The sequence below is a fragment of the Oncorhynchus gorbuscha genome, linkage group LG24 (assembly GCF_021184085.1).
Source record: "Oncorhynchus gorbuscha isolate QuinsamMale2020 ecotype Even-year linkage group LG24, OgorEven_v1.0, whole genome shotgun sequence".
Taxonomy (NCBI): domain Eukaryota; kingdom Metazoa; phylum Chordata; class Actinopteri; order Salmoniformes; family Salmonidae; genus Oncorhynchus; species Oncorhynchus gorbuscha.
This window is the reverse complement of record NC_060196.1, coordinates 13,192,265-13,209,126: the sequence shown is the minus strand read 5'-3', so window position 1 is coordinate 13,209,126 and position 16,862 is coordinate 13,192,265. Positions and strand designations below refer to the sequence as shown.

Sequence of the window (16,862 nt, the reverse complement as noted above, 5' to 3'; positions counted from 1 at the left end):
ATAAAGGTGTAAAAAATAAATAAATAATTGGCGCCCAAAAATACAGATTTCCGATTGTTATGAAAACTTGAAATCGGACCTAATTAATCGGCCATTCCGATTAATCGGTCGACCTCTAGTATAGGGAGCCATTTATTATGTTCAACATAGGAGGACCAAGCACAGGAAGTAGCTCCCTCAGTAGTTTAGTTGGAATAGGGTCCAGTATGCAGCTTGACGGTTTAGAGGCCATTACTATTTTCATGAATGTATCAAGAGCTACAGGGTCTAAACTTGAGTGTCTCCTTTTTTCCTAGGTCCTGGCAGTTCTGAGCAGACTCCGGACAACTGCGCTTTGGATAAATACGCAGATTCAAAGTGGAGTCCGTAATTAGCTTTCTAATGATCATGATCTTTTCATCAAAGACGTTTATCACTGCCGAAGTGAAATTTATCCTCTCTTGTTCAATGCTGTTTTTTAGTTAGCTTTGCGACAGTATCAAAAATACATTTTGGTTCTCTTTCTCCTCAATTAGTTTGGAAAAATAGGATGATTGAGCTGCAGTGAGGGCTCTTCGATATTGCATGTTACTGTCTTTACAAGCTAGTCGAAAGACTTCTAGTTTGGTGGAGCGTCATTTCTTTTCCAATTTTCTGGAAGCTTGCTTCAGGGCTCGGGTATTTTCTGTATACCAGGGCGCAAATTTCTTGTGACAAATGTTTGAGTTTTTAGGGGTGTGTCTGCATCTAGGGTATTAAGCAAGGGGAAATTAAGATCCCCAATTAGGTGGTTCAATTATCGTTTTACTCCGACATCCTTGGGTAGGTGGAGGTAGTCTGGAAGGGCATCTAGGAATCTTTGGGTTGTCTGAGAATTTATAGGACAGCTTTTGATGATCCTTGGTTGGGGTCTGAATAGATTATTTGTTGCGATTTGCAAACGTAATAAAATGGTGGTCCGAAAGTCCAGGATTATGAGGAAAAACATTTAGATCCACAATATTTATTCCACGGGACAAAACTATATCCAGGGTATGACTGTGACAATGATTCCAGAGACATGTTGGACAAAACCCACTGAGTCAATAATAGCTCCGAAATCCTTTTGGAGTGGATCTGTGGACATTTCCATGTGTATATTAAAGTCACCAACAATTGCAATATTATCAGCCATGACTACAAGGTCTGATATAAAATTCAGGGAACTCAGCGAGCAACGCTGTATACGGCCCAGGAGGCCTGTAAACGGTAGCTATAAAAAAGTATTCACTTCTTCCTAATATTGAGTTGCACTCCCTTTTGACCCTCAGAACAGTCTCAATTTGTCGGGGCATGGACTGGACTCTACACGGTGTCAAAAGCATTCCACAGGGATGCTAACCCATGTTAACTCCAATGCTTCCCACAGTTGTGTCAAGTTGGCTGGATGTCCTTTGGGTGGTGGACCATTCTTGATACTTACGGGAAACTGTTGAGTGTGAAAAACCCAGGAGCGTTGCAGTTCTTAACACACTCAAACCGGTGTGCCTAGCCCCTACGACCATACCCCGTTCAAAGGCACTTAAATATTTTGTCTTGCCCATTCACCCTCTGAATGGCACACATACACTATCCATGTCTCAATTGTCTCAAGGCTTAAAAATCCTTCTTTAACCCGTCTCCTCCACTTCATCTACACGTATTGAAGTGGATTTAACAGGTGACACCAATAAGGGGTCGTAGCTTTCTCCTGTATTCACCTGGTCAGTCGATGTGCCTCGGTGTATATGCCTTCATAGACTCTTAGCTTTCATCCGGCACCCAATTGTACATGCTCCTATGAACTTCACATGTTGGTGCTCATGAGTCCTTTACATGGAAATGACCTGGATAAGGAAGTCCCACGGCTGAGTTCTTTGTGACAAAGGACCCCATTGACCTTTACCCTTAGGCAGCGGGATTTGACACGTTGAGTGTCCCAAATGGCACCCTGTTCATAGAGCTATGGTTGGAAGTAGTGCATTATATAGGGGTTAGGGTGGCATTTGGGAGCCAGGTGTTATTTTCACAGCATTAAGAGGGGTCGATGTCACTGGAACACCAACAGATCTTCTCTGTGTGAAAGAGGACACACAAACAAGCTATTTCAGCAGGACTATTGTACTTTTTTCTAAAGTGCTTCAATGGGGAACAAAGTTACAGTTAGTTTGAATTGACCCCCCCTCTCTCTAGAAACCGCTATCGCTGAGTTAAGCAAATCCTCTATAACGCTTTAGGGCACTGTAGAATATTGTAGATATCAACATAAAGTACTGAAAGCTTAAGCCTGCAGTGTTTTCAAATGTAGGAGTTCTTTCTGTGGTTGTTAAATGTTCGAAGCCTACGTTTCTTCATGATGCCGTTAGGTTTTTATAGTGTCAAACCAGCTACTCCCTTCCCGGGTCTCGTTTGTTTACGTCCTGTTTGTTGCGAGCGGTGGAAAAAGTATGCAGTGATTCATGGTGGTCAAAGGTCAAGCTCTCTCAGAAAAGGCACAGTGGTGGTGCCCCTCTGGCCCTGGCCCAAGGCTTGTTCCTCTGTGACCTTTCTGTGGGCCCGGGATAAGCTGTGAAAATGAGCGGTAAGGATTACGGAGGAGGAAAGTATTAATGACAATCCTACATCCGTTTCACTCTTTTTCTCTCTCTCGCGCGCTCTCATTCTCTCTGTGTATTCTATTGTGGCGATGACATACGCTACCAGACGGTGCACCAAGTGCGAGAGTAGTTTGCGCCAACAACTCTGCAATGAATGTCGATATGGTGGAACTGGCGTTGGGGTATGTAGAGGAAGTAAGGGCTACACACACACACACCTCTCTCTCTTTCCCTCCCTTGCTTCTGTCTCTCCGGTTTGATGAGAAGTATAGCGCTAAAGAAAGCCCTCCCGTCTCTAAACCTTGCACCAGTCAAGTATGTGTAAATCCCGGGGTCGACACGTCCTAAGCCAAAATGGCTGGGCGCCGCCGTCAACAGTTTGGATCCCGTTACCGGGCAGAATGCGAGGGAAGTAGTGAGCGTAGGTGCCCGATTGGCTGCCGGGCGAGGTGGTGGGAAATGGGCCCGTCGGTGGGTCCCAGGGCAGAGGTGTGAGTGAGTCTGGGAGAGGTTGAGCTGGGTTGATGGATGACTCGTGTCATAATGTTCATAACATTCTTACGGCACTCTATCATAGGAGAATAATGTTCCCACTTATGACATCGATCTCCCAACACTTCACGTCCCAAAACGTTTGATAAGGTTCAGGCTCAACAGTGGGATGCAGTTTATTTTATATGTGAAGGGTATGTTAACTTTAGCCACAGCCTACTTTGAATTCTATTTGGGGCCATTTTGGCATTAATCTTATAGGGCTGCATCTAGCCTTTACATGGCAAAGGTCACATAACCTGCTACTGTATACAGTAGCACTCTATATGATTTAACTTAGGCCTAGTTTAATAGACTATTATAACAGGTTTTATATAATAAACATACCAGGACAGTGTTCCTTGTTATCTGTAGGTGACATACATTAAGCCAACCATAGAGTATTTGTATGAAGCCAACCACCCAAACATAAAAGTCACTGGGCTTAAGGTTCTTTTCTGGGATGTTTGCTAGTGGGGTCAAATATAGGCCTAGGGCCCCGTTTTAATATTTTTGGTCCACCCCTAAACTGAGTTCATATGTGCCCCAAATGGCGCTCTATTCCAGGGATGGTGCATTACTTTGACCAGAGCCCTAAAGGGTCCCTGTTCAAAAGTAGTACACTCTATAGGGAAAAGTGTCATTTGGGATGCAGACATTGTGCCACTGTAATTTGTGTTTATCCTGCTCCTCTCTGCTTTTTATAACCTGTCACTTACTTAGCTGGGAATGGCTGGACCCATATTGGTGCTGATAATGGATTGGGTGTTGAAATCAGGCCGGTGAGACAATGTTGACGTGCCCCGTCTAGTCCTGATTGGCTCATAGGTTTGTGTGTGCGCCAGCTTTTCGTCTCTGGTACTTTAATGTAATAATTCCAGAGCTGGTCGTGCAACATATTTGGTTCATTAGTTTCTCCCTTTAACAATCATGTATTACTGAAGTCTCTACCTGAACAGCAATCAGAAACAATGCCCAATTTGTGTTAAAATGCCGTAAGACTGGTCAGTACCAGGGTTGGATGAAAACGTCCCATTTGATCTTTCTTCATAACTAGAACTGAAATGGAACAGGCTGAAAATTGCTCTCTTTCTGGCCCTCAGAATAACAGAATGACAGACCGTTCCTTTTAGGTCCATGATCTGTCTGAATAGGTTACATCATTAGCACATGTCAATTCTCTGCTCGTCGAGATACTGCAGCTAGCGCTGCCAGTTGTCGCTTAATCATGACAGCTGACACCCCAATCACTGGGGTCCTCAAGGTGCCAGGCTTAGAATGGGACTACTTCAGTGGCAGGAGACATGTTATCATGTCGTCAGCGCTGCTTATTTCCATAGTGGCCGTCGGGAACTTTTTTAGAGGGGATTTGAGCGTTACCACTTAATCATTGGCAGGGTGACAGGGACTCGGACTGTGTTGATCCAGGACGGGCAGCTGGCTGAATTGATGCTCAATTTACCTTTTTGTCACACTGCATAGTTGCTGGACATGCAGGTGGTTGAGAGTTTCTCTGGTCCTGCTTGTTAGCACTGAGCTAGCTAGCGGTAGCGGCTCAACTGTCGGTAGCACTATTGCTAGGACTTAGTTTGTTGTTAGCATCAGTTAGCACCAGGTTGTTGTTGTTAGCACAGTTCGCGGTTGACTTGTTGCTAGCTCTATTGCTAGGAGTTAGCTTGTTGTTAGTATCCGTTAGCATCAAGCTAACTAGTTGAAAGTATGAGCAAAGACTGCGCAGTATGAAGACAGGCTGTAATTGCTTCTCAGTGTGACATTGGCTAGCTAAGCTCATGTGCAGAAACACGTCATTGGGTCTAACGGTCGTCTCGCGCCGAACTTCACGAGAATAAAAACGTGCCAGTTTGCCACTTCACGAAGTTTGAGTAATAACATGTACGACTTCTTAGGGCTGCAATCCCGTTAACGGGATGATATGACAACAGCCAGTGAAAGTGCAGGGTGCCAAATTTAAAACAACAGAAAACTCATAATTAAAATTCCTCAAACATGCATGTATTTTATACCGTTTTTAAAGGTAATCTTGTTGTGTCCAATTTCAAATAGGCGTTTACAGCGAAAGCACCACAAACAGTTATGTTAGGTGACCACAAACTCACAGAAAAACCCAGCCATTTTCCAGCCAAAGAGAGGAGTCACAAAAAGCACAAATAGAGATCAAATTAATCACTAACCATTGATGATCTTCATCAGATGACACTCATAGGACTTCATGTTACACAATACATGCATGTTTTGTTTGATAAAGTTCATATTTATATAAAAAAATCTGAGTTTACATTGGCGCGTTATGTTCACTAGTTCCAAAAACATCCAGTGATTTTGCATCATAAATGTAGATGAAAATACAAGTTATACACATGGAATTATAGATATACCTCTCCTTAATGCAACCGCTGTGTCAGATTTTTTAAAAACTTTATGGAAAAAGCAAACCATGCAATAATCTGAGACGGCACTCAGAAAATAAAAAAAAAAAAATTCTGTCTTCGCTATCATGTGAAATGCGCTTGACCAGCCCTTGGCTCTCTGCCAGACACCTGGCTCATTCAGCTCCCATTCAGCCCCACAACACAGTAGAAGCCTCATTCAAGTTTCTAAAGACAGTTGACATCTAGTGGAAGCCCTAGGAAGTGCAACTTCATCCATATCCCACTGTGAATTTAATAGCAGCTGGGTTGAAAATCGACTAACCTCAGATTTCTTACTTCCTGTTTGGATTTCTTCTCAGGTTTTTGCCTGCCATATGATTTCTGTTATACAGACATAATTCAAACCGTTTTAGAAACTTCAGAATGTTTTCTATCCAATACTAATAATAATATGCATATATTAGCAACTGGGACTGAGGAGCAGGCCGTTGACTCTGTGCACCTCTGGGCACCTTTCATCCAAGCTACTCAATACTGCCCCTGCAGCCATAAGAAGTTAAGACATTGGCGCCAATCTAGGTTGTGCCTTTTTAGATTTCGAGAAAATGAACAACTTAAGAATTGTTCACTTCTCACATTGACTTCACAAACCCTGGTCTGCTTGGTTGGCTTCACAAATGTTCCCGTAAGTCTTGCGATTTCGCGCTATGTGGTGTTAGTTAGCATCACATTAGTTAGTTAGCATCAGAATCATTTCAACACCTATTCGATTAACAGGGATTTCTGTGTCCCGAAGCATGTGGATGATAAAGACTTGCAATTCAGGTTGCATGACCTTAACTTTACAATTAGACAAATATACTTTGTGTGAAATGAAAGTCCTCTATTGTATCGTACAGTACATTCGCATGCAAGGCATCCATATTTCTAGCTCAATAATACATGATGTTAAGTGAAGTTCGGAAGTAGTCTTTGCAGACCATTGGAGCCATTTTAACGCAAGAGGAAGTTCTAGCAGTGGATGGAACACAACTTTGTTTTTCCTCTCCCATCACAGATGGGGAAAGCATTGTCCTCGTCTCTCCAACAACATGAAACTCTCCGTTTCCCTTAGCACGTTCATAATAGACACTGTGCTGTACGTCATTGTGCCTTTCTGCAAACGGCATAAATGCATCGCAGACCTCACAACACACAAAGCTACACCCCAAATGGCCAAAGTAGCTCGTGCGGTTGGCAATTGTAGGAGTCACCCAAAATCCACAAGAAAAGGGGAGTGGTTGGCACAGCAGTTTCTGTAGGCATGTTTGTTATGGAAGCCTCTGCCTCAAAATGGTAACAAGTAAAACATCAATCTCTCTCTTTATTCCACTATTTCCTTGAAAGCTTCCTCATCTCATTTCCTTCATGGCCACTGATTTTTAAATTACTCATCTTGATGAAAACATGTTATTGAAAACCTATCCAGTCTTGTCATCCATCTGTTTTGATTGGAAAGTAGCAAATGAAGTATGAGTAAGTATGAGTAAGTAATGATGTATCACAGTATATTGGGGCGAAGCCCATGAATAGCACTGGAGTGTGAGCCGGTGAAGTTCACCGGAGAAATTGCGATAATGAATTGAGGATTGTCCACGATAACTAACTCCTTTTGTTAAATATGTTGAATAATTTATCAGTCTTGGCTACCTCATCAGTGACCACCAGTGAGTTTAATTTGACTCATCCAAAGGGGATCATTGAAGGAACTTAATGAACATCTCAGGGACCAGGCGGATGAAGCTTATGTTATGTTGTGTATGTCCCTTGCTGCATCTATTTGTGTCTGTTTGGTTTACTGCTGCGTTTAGAGAGGTGGAAGTTGTCCAGTAGCTGTGTTACGTTATGGGATGACCAGCCTCTAAATGCAAGGTGAATATAGCTCTAGTTACATCACTTGCCTGCGAATAGCTGGTCGGGATAGGGTGGAGGGGACTGTGTGTGTGTGTGTGTGTGTGTGTGTGTGTGTGTGTGTGTGTGTGTGTGTGTGTGTGTGTGTGTGTGTGTGTGTGTGCTTAATGTTTATGTGCTCGCGGATCATCACACTGAACCGGACCAACTTTTCTGACAGATGATCAAACCGTCAACAGCAGAGAGCAAAAGCTTGTGTCCTGCATGGGCTATATCAAATGTGGCTTGTTGCTCAACATCATTTCTGTGTGGGAACTCCACTTTACATGGCGCCCAATAAGTTAATGGCACACATAATCGTTCAAATAGCGACGCTGGGGAGCGATGGGTGTGCGTTACCTATTTGACACCTCACTCCGCGCAGTCTGCCCATTCCGTCCCCCTTCTAGTCTATCCATCATTTATTTAGACTCTGCTGCTTATCCTGACAGAGGAATGCCTGTCTGCTACTGAGCTACTGCCCTGCTGACATAGCTCATGCCTGGGATGGGGAGGTGTGTGTGTGTGTGTGTGTGAGCTTGTGGGTTTGTAACTGCGTTATGGCTACGTGTATTGTATGTATGTAGGCAGAAGCAGATCCTGTCACTTTATCCACCCCCCCCCCATACACATTCCCACACACTCTGACCCACCTACTCTAGGGGTAACTTTCCAGTCCTGTAGTTGCAGCATGTCTGTGTCTCCAAATAGCCCTCTCTCATCACTGCTTCACCTAAACAGGGAACTCTCTCGCTCTCTCTCTAACTCTGTTTTCCTCTTCTCTCTGTTGCATCTGGGTGCTTCCCAGGAACGGACGGACTAGGCTCTGGATTTAAAGCCTGAGGAGGAGTGCGGAATTCTCCAGAACGAGTGAAGAATTGAGATCACTGATGCCCGTCTCTGCCGAAAAAGTCTCCCAGCTTTTGATTTTTAGGACGGTAAGATGTTTCTTTTTGCCACTCTTGCACAAGCTGTCTGTACCTGAAAGGTAATGAGTTTTTGCTGTGTTTGCAGGTGTAATGTCAGTCAGAGTAGGCTCCGTTTGAACGGACATGCCTCACAAACCATTGGGAGTCGAGCACTTGCGTATCAGTGGACTGGATGTATGATTTTGATAACAATTCATAAGTTTTCATAAGATCAACAATGAGGGCAAAGTGAATGGAATAGTCCAGCAGTAATTTTTATTTTTTTTTTTATTTATCTGTTATTTTACCAGGCACTCCAAAATTATGAATAATAAACAAGTATTTATTTTTTACAATTTTTTAAGTCTTTTTGCTTTTTGCATTATAGTATTTTTATTTTTATTTATTTTATTTTACCTTTATTTAACTAGGCAAGTCAGTTAGAACAAATTCTTATTTACAATGACGGTCTAGGAACAGTGGGTTAACTGCCTATTCAGGGGCAGAACGACAGATTTGTACCTAGTCAGCTTGGGGATTTGATTTTAGTCATTTGTTTTTGATTGAGAATCTGCACTTTAAAAATGTTTTTGTAATATGATTAGATCGGATACTCTTTGTCTGTTGGAACAGAACAGTACCACTACATCCCAGCACTACACCATAGCCAAACTCAACAGCGGACAGGACAAAAATGGTTTCAATTAAAAGCAGGGTTTTTCTTCCCGAACCTCTAACCTCAGGAAAAAGCCAGACAAAAAACCGTATTCTACTTTCATTTGGAACATAGGAACATCTAACCCAATCCAGGCTCTTCAAATAGTCTACAATACAGCCACAAAAAAACAATACTTTGCTTGCATTTTCACCTCTAACATGTCGGCTGCCTGTCAAAATGGTGTATGGCCTTTAGGGCTTTCGCCTCTGCAGTCTTGTCAATGCTCATCATGTTTACACAGCCTCGCTGGTCCCGTGCCACTTGTCTGTCTTGAACCCTGATGTGTCATCATATTGCAAATACAACATGGCTAAAATAATGAAAGAGCGGGAGAATGGAGGGAAGATGGAGGCAGAGAGAGAGAGTGAAATGGATTGAATTTTGTGCAGTGTCCGGAAGGTCTCCATAACTCTAATTTGAACCCATATTGAAAGACAACCGAAACTAACTAATTCCCCAAACCCCCCCCCCTGCATTTTCTCTCCCTCTCTCTCCCTCCTACTTCATTCTACCCATTTCACTTTTTCATCCTGCTCTTTTTCCCCTCCACAATTATCTGTCCATTAGGCCAGTCTCTGAGGTGTTGTGGAATGCCACCTTGACCCCACCCACCCCTTGAGTCCACACTCTCACACGCAGAGAGAGAGGGAGAGAGAGCGCGGCTCCCTGGCCCTTGTTCCCCCTGACCTCACACACACACACAGGGACGCTTTGTTGCGTGCCCATTGGCGAATGGGACAAGGACATTTTTACCCCCCCCACCACCACCACACTTTCGGGTGACGATTTCACCTCCACAGGGTTGTGTACGCACAGTGTCCACAGTGATCAATCGATAGGGCGTTAATGGATGGAATGTGGTTCAGTTTTATTTACAGGAAAAGGATTTCAGTTCAGGAAGATGAGGGCTTGATAGGCAAGAGGTCTCAGCTGAAGTATTAGCAGATTTCGGGTTAGGTTGAAAAATGTTGAAGATAAATGTGTCTGGTTTGGCAACTCTTGTTTTTTATTTATTTTTATCTTCCTCATACCATGCCGTTTAGGGTCATTTGTTAAAAGGCCCTGTCGTACACAAAGACAAAGATTGCTTTGCACCAAGCAGTGAAAAACAAGCTTCTTGAGTTACAATGCCGTGTAAGAAAGTGAAACTCTGCAAACACGTATGAACAGCTACACCAAGACGCGTGCATAACGACAAACACACGCAGACAAACAGTTGCTTGCTCACACACACACACACACACACACACACACACACACACACACACACACACACACACACACACACACACACACACACACACACACACACACACACACACACACACACACACACACACACACACACACACACACACACACACACACACACACACACACACACACACTCATTTTCAGTGCTATGTAATGTCTGCTATTGCTTACCGTTAGCTGGGCGAGTAGTGTGTCAGGGTTGTGTCACAGCGAGACTCTTGAGGCCTGTTGCTATTTGATGACAGCGATGAAAATAGAAGTATAATTGTCTGTAACAAGAGCCCAAAACACCAGGAGGGTACTTAAAGTATTTTTCTGGTACACAGTCCTACCCCACAAGATTGAGACTGGTACCAAAACGAGGGCTCTCCAGTCCAACTCCACACACCAAGAGTTTTGTCTTTGACATTCTTTACATGTCAAGCCGTTGACTTTGTCCCCTTTCCCAGATACTTTAACCTCTTGAGTCTATAAACGTGGTTTGCACCGGTGACCTTTTCTGAGCCACTTGCCCTACGATCTCGCGGGGAACTTTCGGAGTGTTATGAAGTTGCCCCTTGAAGCTGATCAGAAGACAATTTTGCATTACCCCCCCCCCTATCCCCTACTCCACCCTCACCTCCGAAGGTTGGGGGTGATACGCTGAGCTTAGATCAGTGTCTAAGGACAACGACTCGAAACTCAAAAAGTTAAATGCGGCATCATTACAGAGTGCCTATCCGACAGTAAAGCATCCTGGCCCGGGAGTATCTTAACTCGCAGAGGTTAGTGTTACCCTCTCCGACATGGATCTTATAAAGTCCCCTCCTGATAGAGCAAGGCGCTAAACCCTAATTGCTCCTGTAAGTCGCTCTGGAAAGGAGCGTCTGCTAAATGCCTAAAATGTAAATAGACCTCTCTCTCTGCTCCAGAGCCCTCTGGAGGGCAAAGGGCCTGTCTAAGGGACGTAAGTATAACCCACTCGCCCCTCGTTTAAAGACCACCTTATCCTACTCCACACAGTTCACGCTGGCACCTGGGGAATTCAGTCCATCTATGGGGAGGTAATACTGTATAAGCTACAGCTGATAGTCAATCTTGTTGTGTTGACGTCTACTTCTCTTTTTAATCATGCTTTTCTAGTAGCCTGATTGTAGGTTATATGAATAACAATGTTATATCCACCATGTATTCATTGAGTGGGGTAATTCATTAGCCATACCGCTAAATTGTCTTTTGCAAGGACGCAGGGAATGCTGTCCCCCTTTGCAGTTGAAGAGCAATTGTCTTAGCATGACATTACCCCTACTGGTTCATTCCCGCAGATAGCCACATTCACCTTCAAAACCATTAGCATTAGCATTGAGCCAGAAAGTTTGAATTCTTACGTGTCTCAATTCTCTGCACTGGAAGGGCAATTCTCTTTGTGCCAGCTGCTTCACCCCTCATTCCACATTCCACCTTCGCCTTCAAAACATTTAGCAGTTAGCTATTATCATTAGTGATGTAGCATTAGCATTGAGCCTGCCTGAATAATGATCCTCTCTATCCTTCTTTCCTTCAGTGCTAGGCTAGCTGCTTCACTCTTACTACCACATTCCCTCCAACTTCAAAGTCGTTAGTGTTAGCATTAGCATAGGAGTGTTTTAGAATAACGAGGCTCTCTAGCCTGCTGTCCAAAGACTCTGCAGGTCCCCTGTGGGGCTATTTAGCTCTTCGCACATCACGAAAGGTCTTCTTTCCTAGGCTAAACACACAGTTAACAGACAGTGCTCTCGCTCCCAACTCCCCAATAACGTCTGTCTCCTCCACACCGCCTAGCCGCGAATAGGAAATGTCAGGCCTATTAAAATATATGTCGGGTCGGCTTCACAGAGATGGAAAGATGGTATAGAAGCCCTCACCAAGGCTTTTTAATCGCAGGCCTGCAGAGCTACCGTTTCCTTTTCTACCTAGTTGCTCGCCAACGGATTGATTTGTGTGGCGATTTAAAGCGTAGATGAGGAACACCGGCAGTGTCTGGGGCTCAGCCCTCCAAGCATGGAGTTGAAAAGTTCTGCGCCCTATGCCCTTCTAGGACTTCAGAACCTATAACCCTTCTCAGCAGTGGGACGTTTTAGGACCCTTCTCAGATGCTTAGCAGTGACTTTTCATTTGACTTACCAACCTTGGCCTGTCAGGAATGCCTGCTGTTTTACTGAGAAAGTCTCCATAAAGAGACTATCTGGCAGGGCAGATAACAAAACTGCTTGCTTTGACAGTCAGCCCATGCAGTGTGTCACACAGAGAGATCGAAGGCCCTGTCACATTCCAAGATGGGTTGACAATGAGAAGTATGGTTTTGAATATAGTTGACAGAGATTGTTGACTATTTTGTCTGAAATGAACTGTTTTGCAATTTCTGCAGCATTCAATTAGACGATTCCACGAGACTCCATAGGACTGAGCATGGCACCTGACAGATGCAATATGATCGCTTAGTCAGTATGACGGAACCCCAATGTTGACCACTATCAGTCCACTGACTCCACTCTTTTCTGTTTTGTTTGTGAGGTCACATACTGCCAACGTCTGCCAGGTCTATTCATCAGGGTATGCAATATGGACATGATGGCCTGTGGACAGACAGTCCCTCAGTAGAATAAAGATGTGAGCTGAAATACCACCGCTGACGAGGCTCCTCCAGCGTGTCCACACACACACACGCACACGCACGGAGGGAGTCCTGCCAGACTGCAGACTTTGCAGGTCTACAGAGATGGAGGGACAGACCGAGGAACTGACAGGACCACAGGTAGACAGAATGACAGAGACGGGCAGACAGAACAACAGAAAGAGTGCCAAATTGAGCAAGATTTATGGGCAGTCCTTTCACTCCAGGCTACCTTGACTTGTTTATCCCTATCCACATCTCCACACATTGGTAGGGAACCACATTTTGAATGCATACAAATTACTCATATGATAATTCCCTACTTTTCTGATGAACCGGTTCGATCTGGTTTTGGATAGCAGTCCATCTCTATACTGCAATTACTTCCCGTTAGCGCTAACTGTTAATCGTTATGGCCATGGTCCAGTGGGGTGGAGGAGACCGCAGAGGCAACTCTTGAGGTATTGTTCACTGCTAGAGGACCATTCTGCCGTACATCTTACATAACGCTACCATGCTAATCGTAGCTAGCGCTATTGCTAACGCTAATGCCCTTTCTCTGTTTCTGCCGGATGTTTTTTTTGAACTGTCACTTTGCTCCCTCTTCCTCTGTCCCTGTTTTCCATTTTCTTTCTCACTCTTTCTCTCCTCACTCTTCCAATCATCATCCTGTGCCTCCAGAAGTTTCTACTGCTGCTCTATAACAATACCAGTAGCACAGTGTAGTCCCGGACCCACACTGGACAGAAGCAACACCGCAGGTTGTCATATCCAATTGCTTTTGCCCCCAGCCACAGAGCAGGGCCTTGTGTTGCGTAATTACATTAGCTTACATTAGCGCTCTCAGGGCAGTGGCTACTGCTCGTTGGCGGTTAGCCGCCATAGCAATGATGTGATGCAACCCTGCTGAACAACACCGGGCTCTGTCAGCGTATTGTCCCACCCCCCCCTCCTCCCCCGGGCTCATTCGTTCACACAGAGGGGGGTCCGCTAATGAGTAGAGAGGTTGAACAAACAGATCCCATGTAACGGGGAGATATTATTTGATTTAAAACTGTTAAGTCCAGTGGAGGGCTTGTTGGGGATCAAATGTGATATGGGGTCTAAGTAGTTTGATATTTCCATTTTAGTCATTTAGCAGACGCTCTTATCCAGAGTGACTTACAGGAGCAATAAGGGTAAAGTGTCTTGCTCAAGGGAACATGGACAGATTTACTATCCCAAAGCAGCGTATAGCTCCTTTTAGTAAAGAGGCGTGGGCTAAAGGTCTTCTACACTCCAGCTCCCTATTTGGCTGGGGCTGTGACTGAATTGTCATACTACGTACTGTTTAGTGAATACTACTTTAGGACTGTAAGTAAATAAATAGTAGTTGCCTATTTGGCTAGGCCTTTGACCGAGCTATCATAAATGTACTATGTATACTGAACAAAAATATAAACGTAACATGTAAAGTGTTGGTTTCATGAGCTGAAATAAAAGATCCCAGAAATTTTCCACAAGCACAAAAAGCTTATTTCTCTCACATTTTGTGCACAGGTTTGTGGATTTGCAAATTGTGTGTTTTAACAACCAAAGGATTTCTGCACAAACTGTCAGAAACCATCTCAGGGAAAATCATCTGTGTGCTCACCGTCCACACCAGGGTCGTGACCCGACTACAGTCCGGTGTCGTAACTGACTTCAGTGGGCAAATGCTTGATGGCCACTGGCACGCTGGAGAAGAGTGCTCTTCACAGATGAATCCTGGTTTCAACTGTACCGAGCAGATGGCAGACGCCATGCATGGAGTTGTGCGGCTTGCTGACATAGTTGTAACAGAGTGCCCGGTGCTGGTGGGGTTATAGTATGGGCAGGCATAAGCTACGGACAAGGAACACAATTGCATTTTAGCGATGCCAAATTGAATGCACAGAGACACCATGACGAGATGCTGAGACCCATAGTCGTGCCGTTCATCCGCCGCCATCACCTTATGTTTCAGCGTCATAATGAACGGTCCCATGTCGTAAGGACACAATTCCTGGAAGCTGAAAATATCCCTGGCCTGACTACTCACCAGACACGGCACCCGTTGAGCATGTGTGGTATGCTCTGGTTTGATGTGTACGACAGCGTGTTCCAGTTCCTGACAATATCCAGCGACTTTGCAGAGCCTTTGAAGAAGAGTGAGACATTGCACAGGCCACAATCAAAAGCCTAATAAACTATATGTAAAAAATCAAAGTTTTTGTCACGTGCGCTGAATACAACAGGTGTAGACCTTACAGTGAAATGCTTACTTACAGGCTCTAACCAATAGTGCAAAAAAGGTATTAGGTGAACTCTATAGATTAGGGCCTAATGCATTTATTTAAATTGACTGATTTCCTTATACGAACTAACTCAGTAAAATCATTGAAATTGTTGCATTTTATTTTTGTTCAGTGTAGTAATACAAGCTACTAAATATTGAGAGTTCTGGGAAACGGTATTCCTTATCATAACGGCACTTCCTGATTTTTAAAGGCTAAATAAAAAGAGTGCTGATTTACAGTGCATTCATAAACTGATACCTTATTTACATAAGTATGATACTCTAAATGGTTTCCGTTGATCATCCTTGATGTTTCTGCAACTTGATTGGAGTCCACCTGTGGTAAATCCAATTGATTGGACATGATTTGGAAAGGCACACACCTGTCTATGTAAGGTCCCACACCTGTCTATGTAAGGTCCCACAGTTGACACAGCACGTCAGAGCAAAAACTAAGCCATGAGGTTGAAGGAATTGCCCGTAGTACTCCGAGACAGGATTGTGTCGAGGCACAGATATGGGGGAAGGGTACCAAAAACATTCTGCAGCATTGAAGATCACCGAGAACACAGTGGCCTCTATCATTCTTAAATGGAAAAAGTTTGGAACATCCAAGACTCTTCCTAGAGCTGGCTGACCGGCCAAACTTAGCAATCGGGCCAGAAGGGCCTTGGTCAGGGAGGTGACCCTAAAGGACGCTCAGACCATGAGAAACAAGATTCTCTGGTCTGATGAAACCAAGATTGAACTCTTTAGCCTGATTGCCATGAGTCATGTCTGGAGGAAATCTGGCACCATCCCTACGGTGAAGCATGGTGGTGGCAGCATCATGTTGTGGAGATGTTTTTCAGCGGCAGAGACTGGGAGACTAGTCAGGATCACAGGAAAGATGAACGGCGCAAAGTACAGAGAGGTCCTCGATGAAAACCTACTTGAGTGCTATTTAAAAAATAAAAAAAACATTTACAAAAATGTCTAATCCTGTTTCTGCTTTGTCAAAAAAAAGATTTAATACATTTTAGAATAAGGCTGTAACGTAACAAAATGTGTGTCTGAATACTTTCAGAATGCATTGTATCTGACCGATATATTACACGAAGGAAATCCACTTGCAGCCATTTGAATGACCGGCGCTAGCTGATGGGGACATTTGAATTGACCCATTTCTAGATCAGATGTTGCTCTTAGAGAACGTGTTGACTGTGTGGACAACAGTGGGTTTTACTGACCTTGGATCAGTTAACAGAATAAACTGTTCTAATCCTGGATTACGACCCACATTTTCATCTAGCTTTTTGTATGATGTTTTGTTTATTGTTTTGGGTTTATCTGATTTTTATTTCAAAGCTTAATGGGAATCATGCTTTTCCTCCGACAATACCGCTTGGAAGTGGCGCACTAAAATACCCACATCTGAAACCACAATTGGACCTTTTCTACCTTCTCTTTGCTTTTGTATTTTGTTTTGTTCATTGTTTTGGGATTATTGATTTATATTTCAAGGTTGAATGCAAATCACGATTTTTCTCTGACAACACTGCTTTGAAGTAAACGCACCAAAATGACCCGCAGCTAAAACCCCAAGCAACCCATAAAATGGACCGTCTCCA

General features: G+C 43.9%; 1 pseudogene across 1 annotated transcript in view; it reads left to right on the top strand.

Moving 5' to 3' along the window:
• The window catches only part of LOC124013302, a 107,570-nt pseudogene that overhangs the window by 10,074 nt on the left and 80,634 nt on the right, over positions 1–16,862 (top strand). Inside the window, exon 2 of the transcript XR_006834846.1 lies at positions 8,253–8,382. The product of XR_006834846.1 is annotated as a sorbin and SH3 domain-containing protein 2-like (transcript). The remainder of the gene's footprint in view (positions 1–8,252; positions 8,383–16,862) is intronic.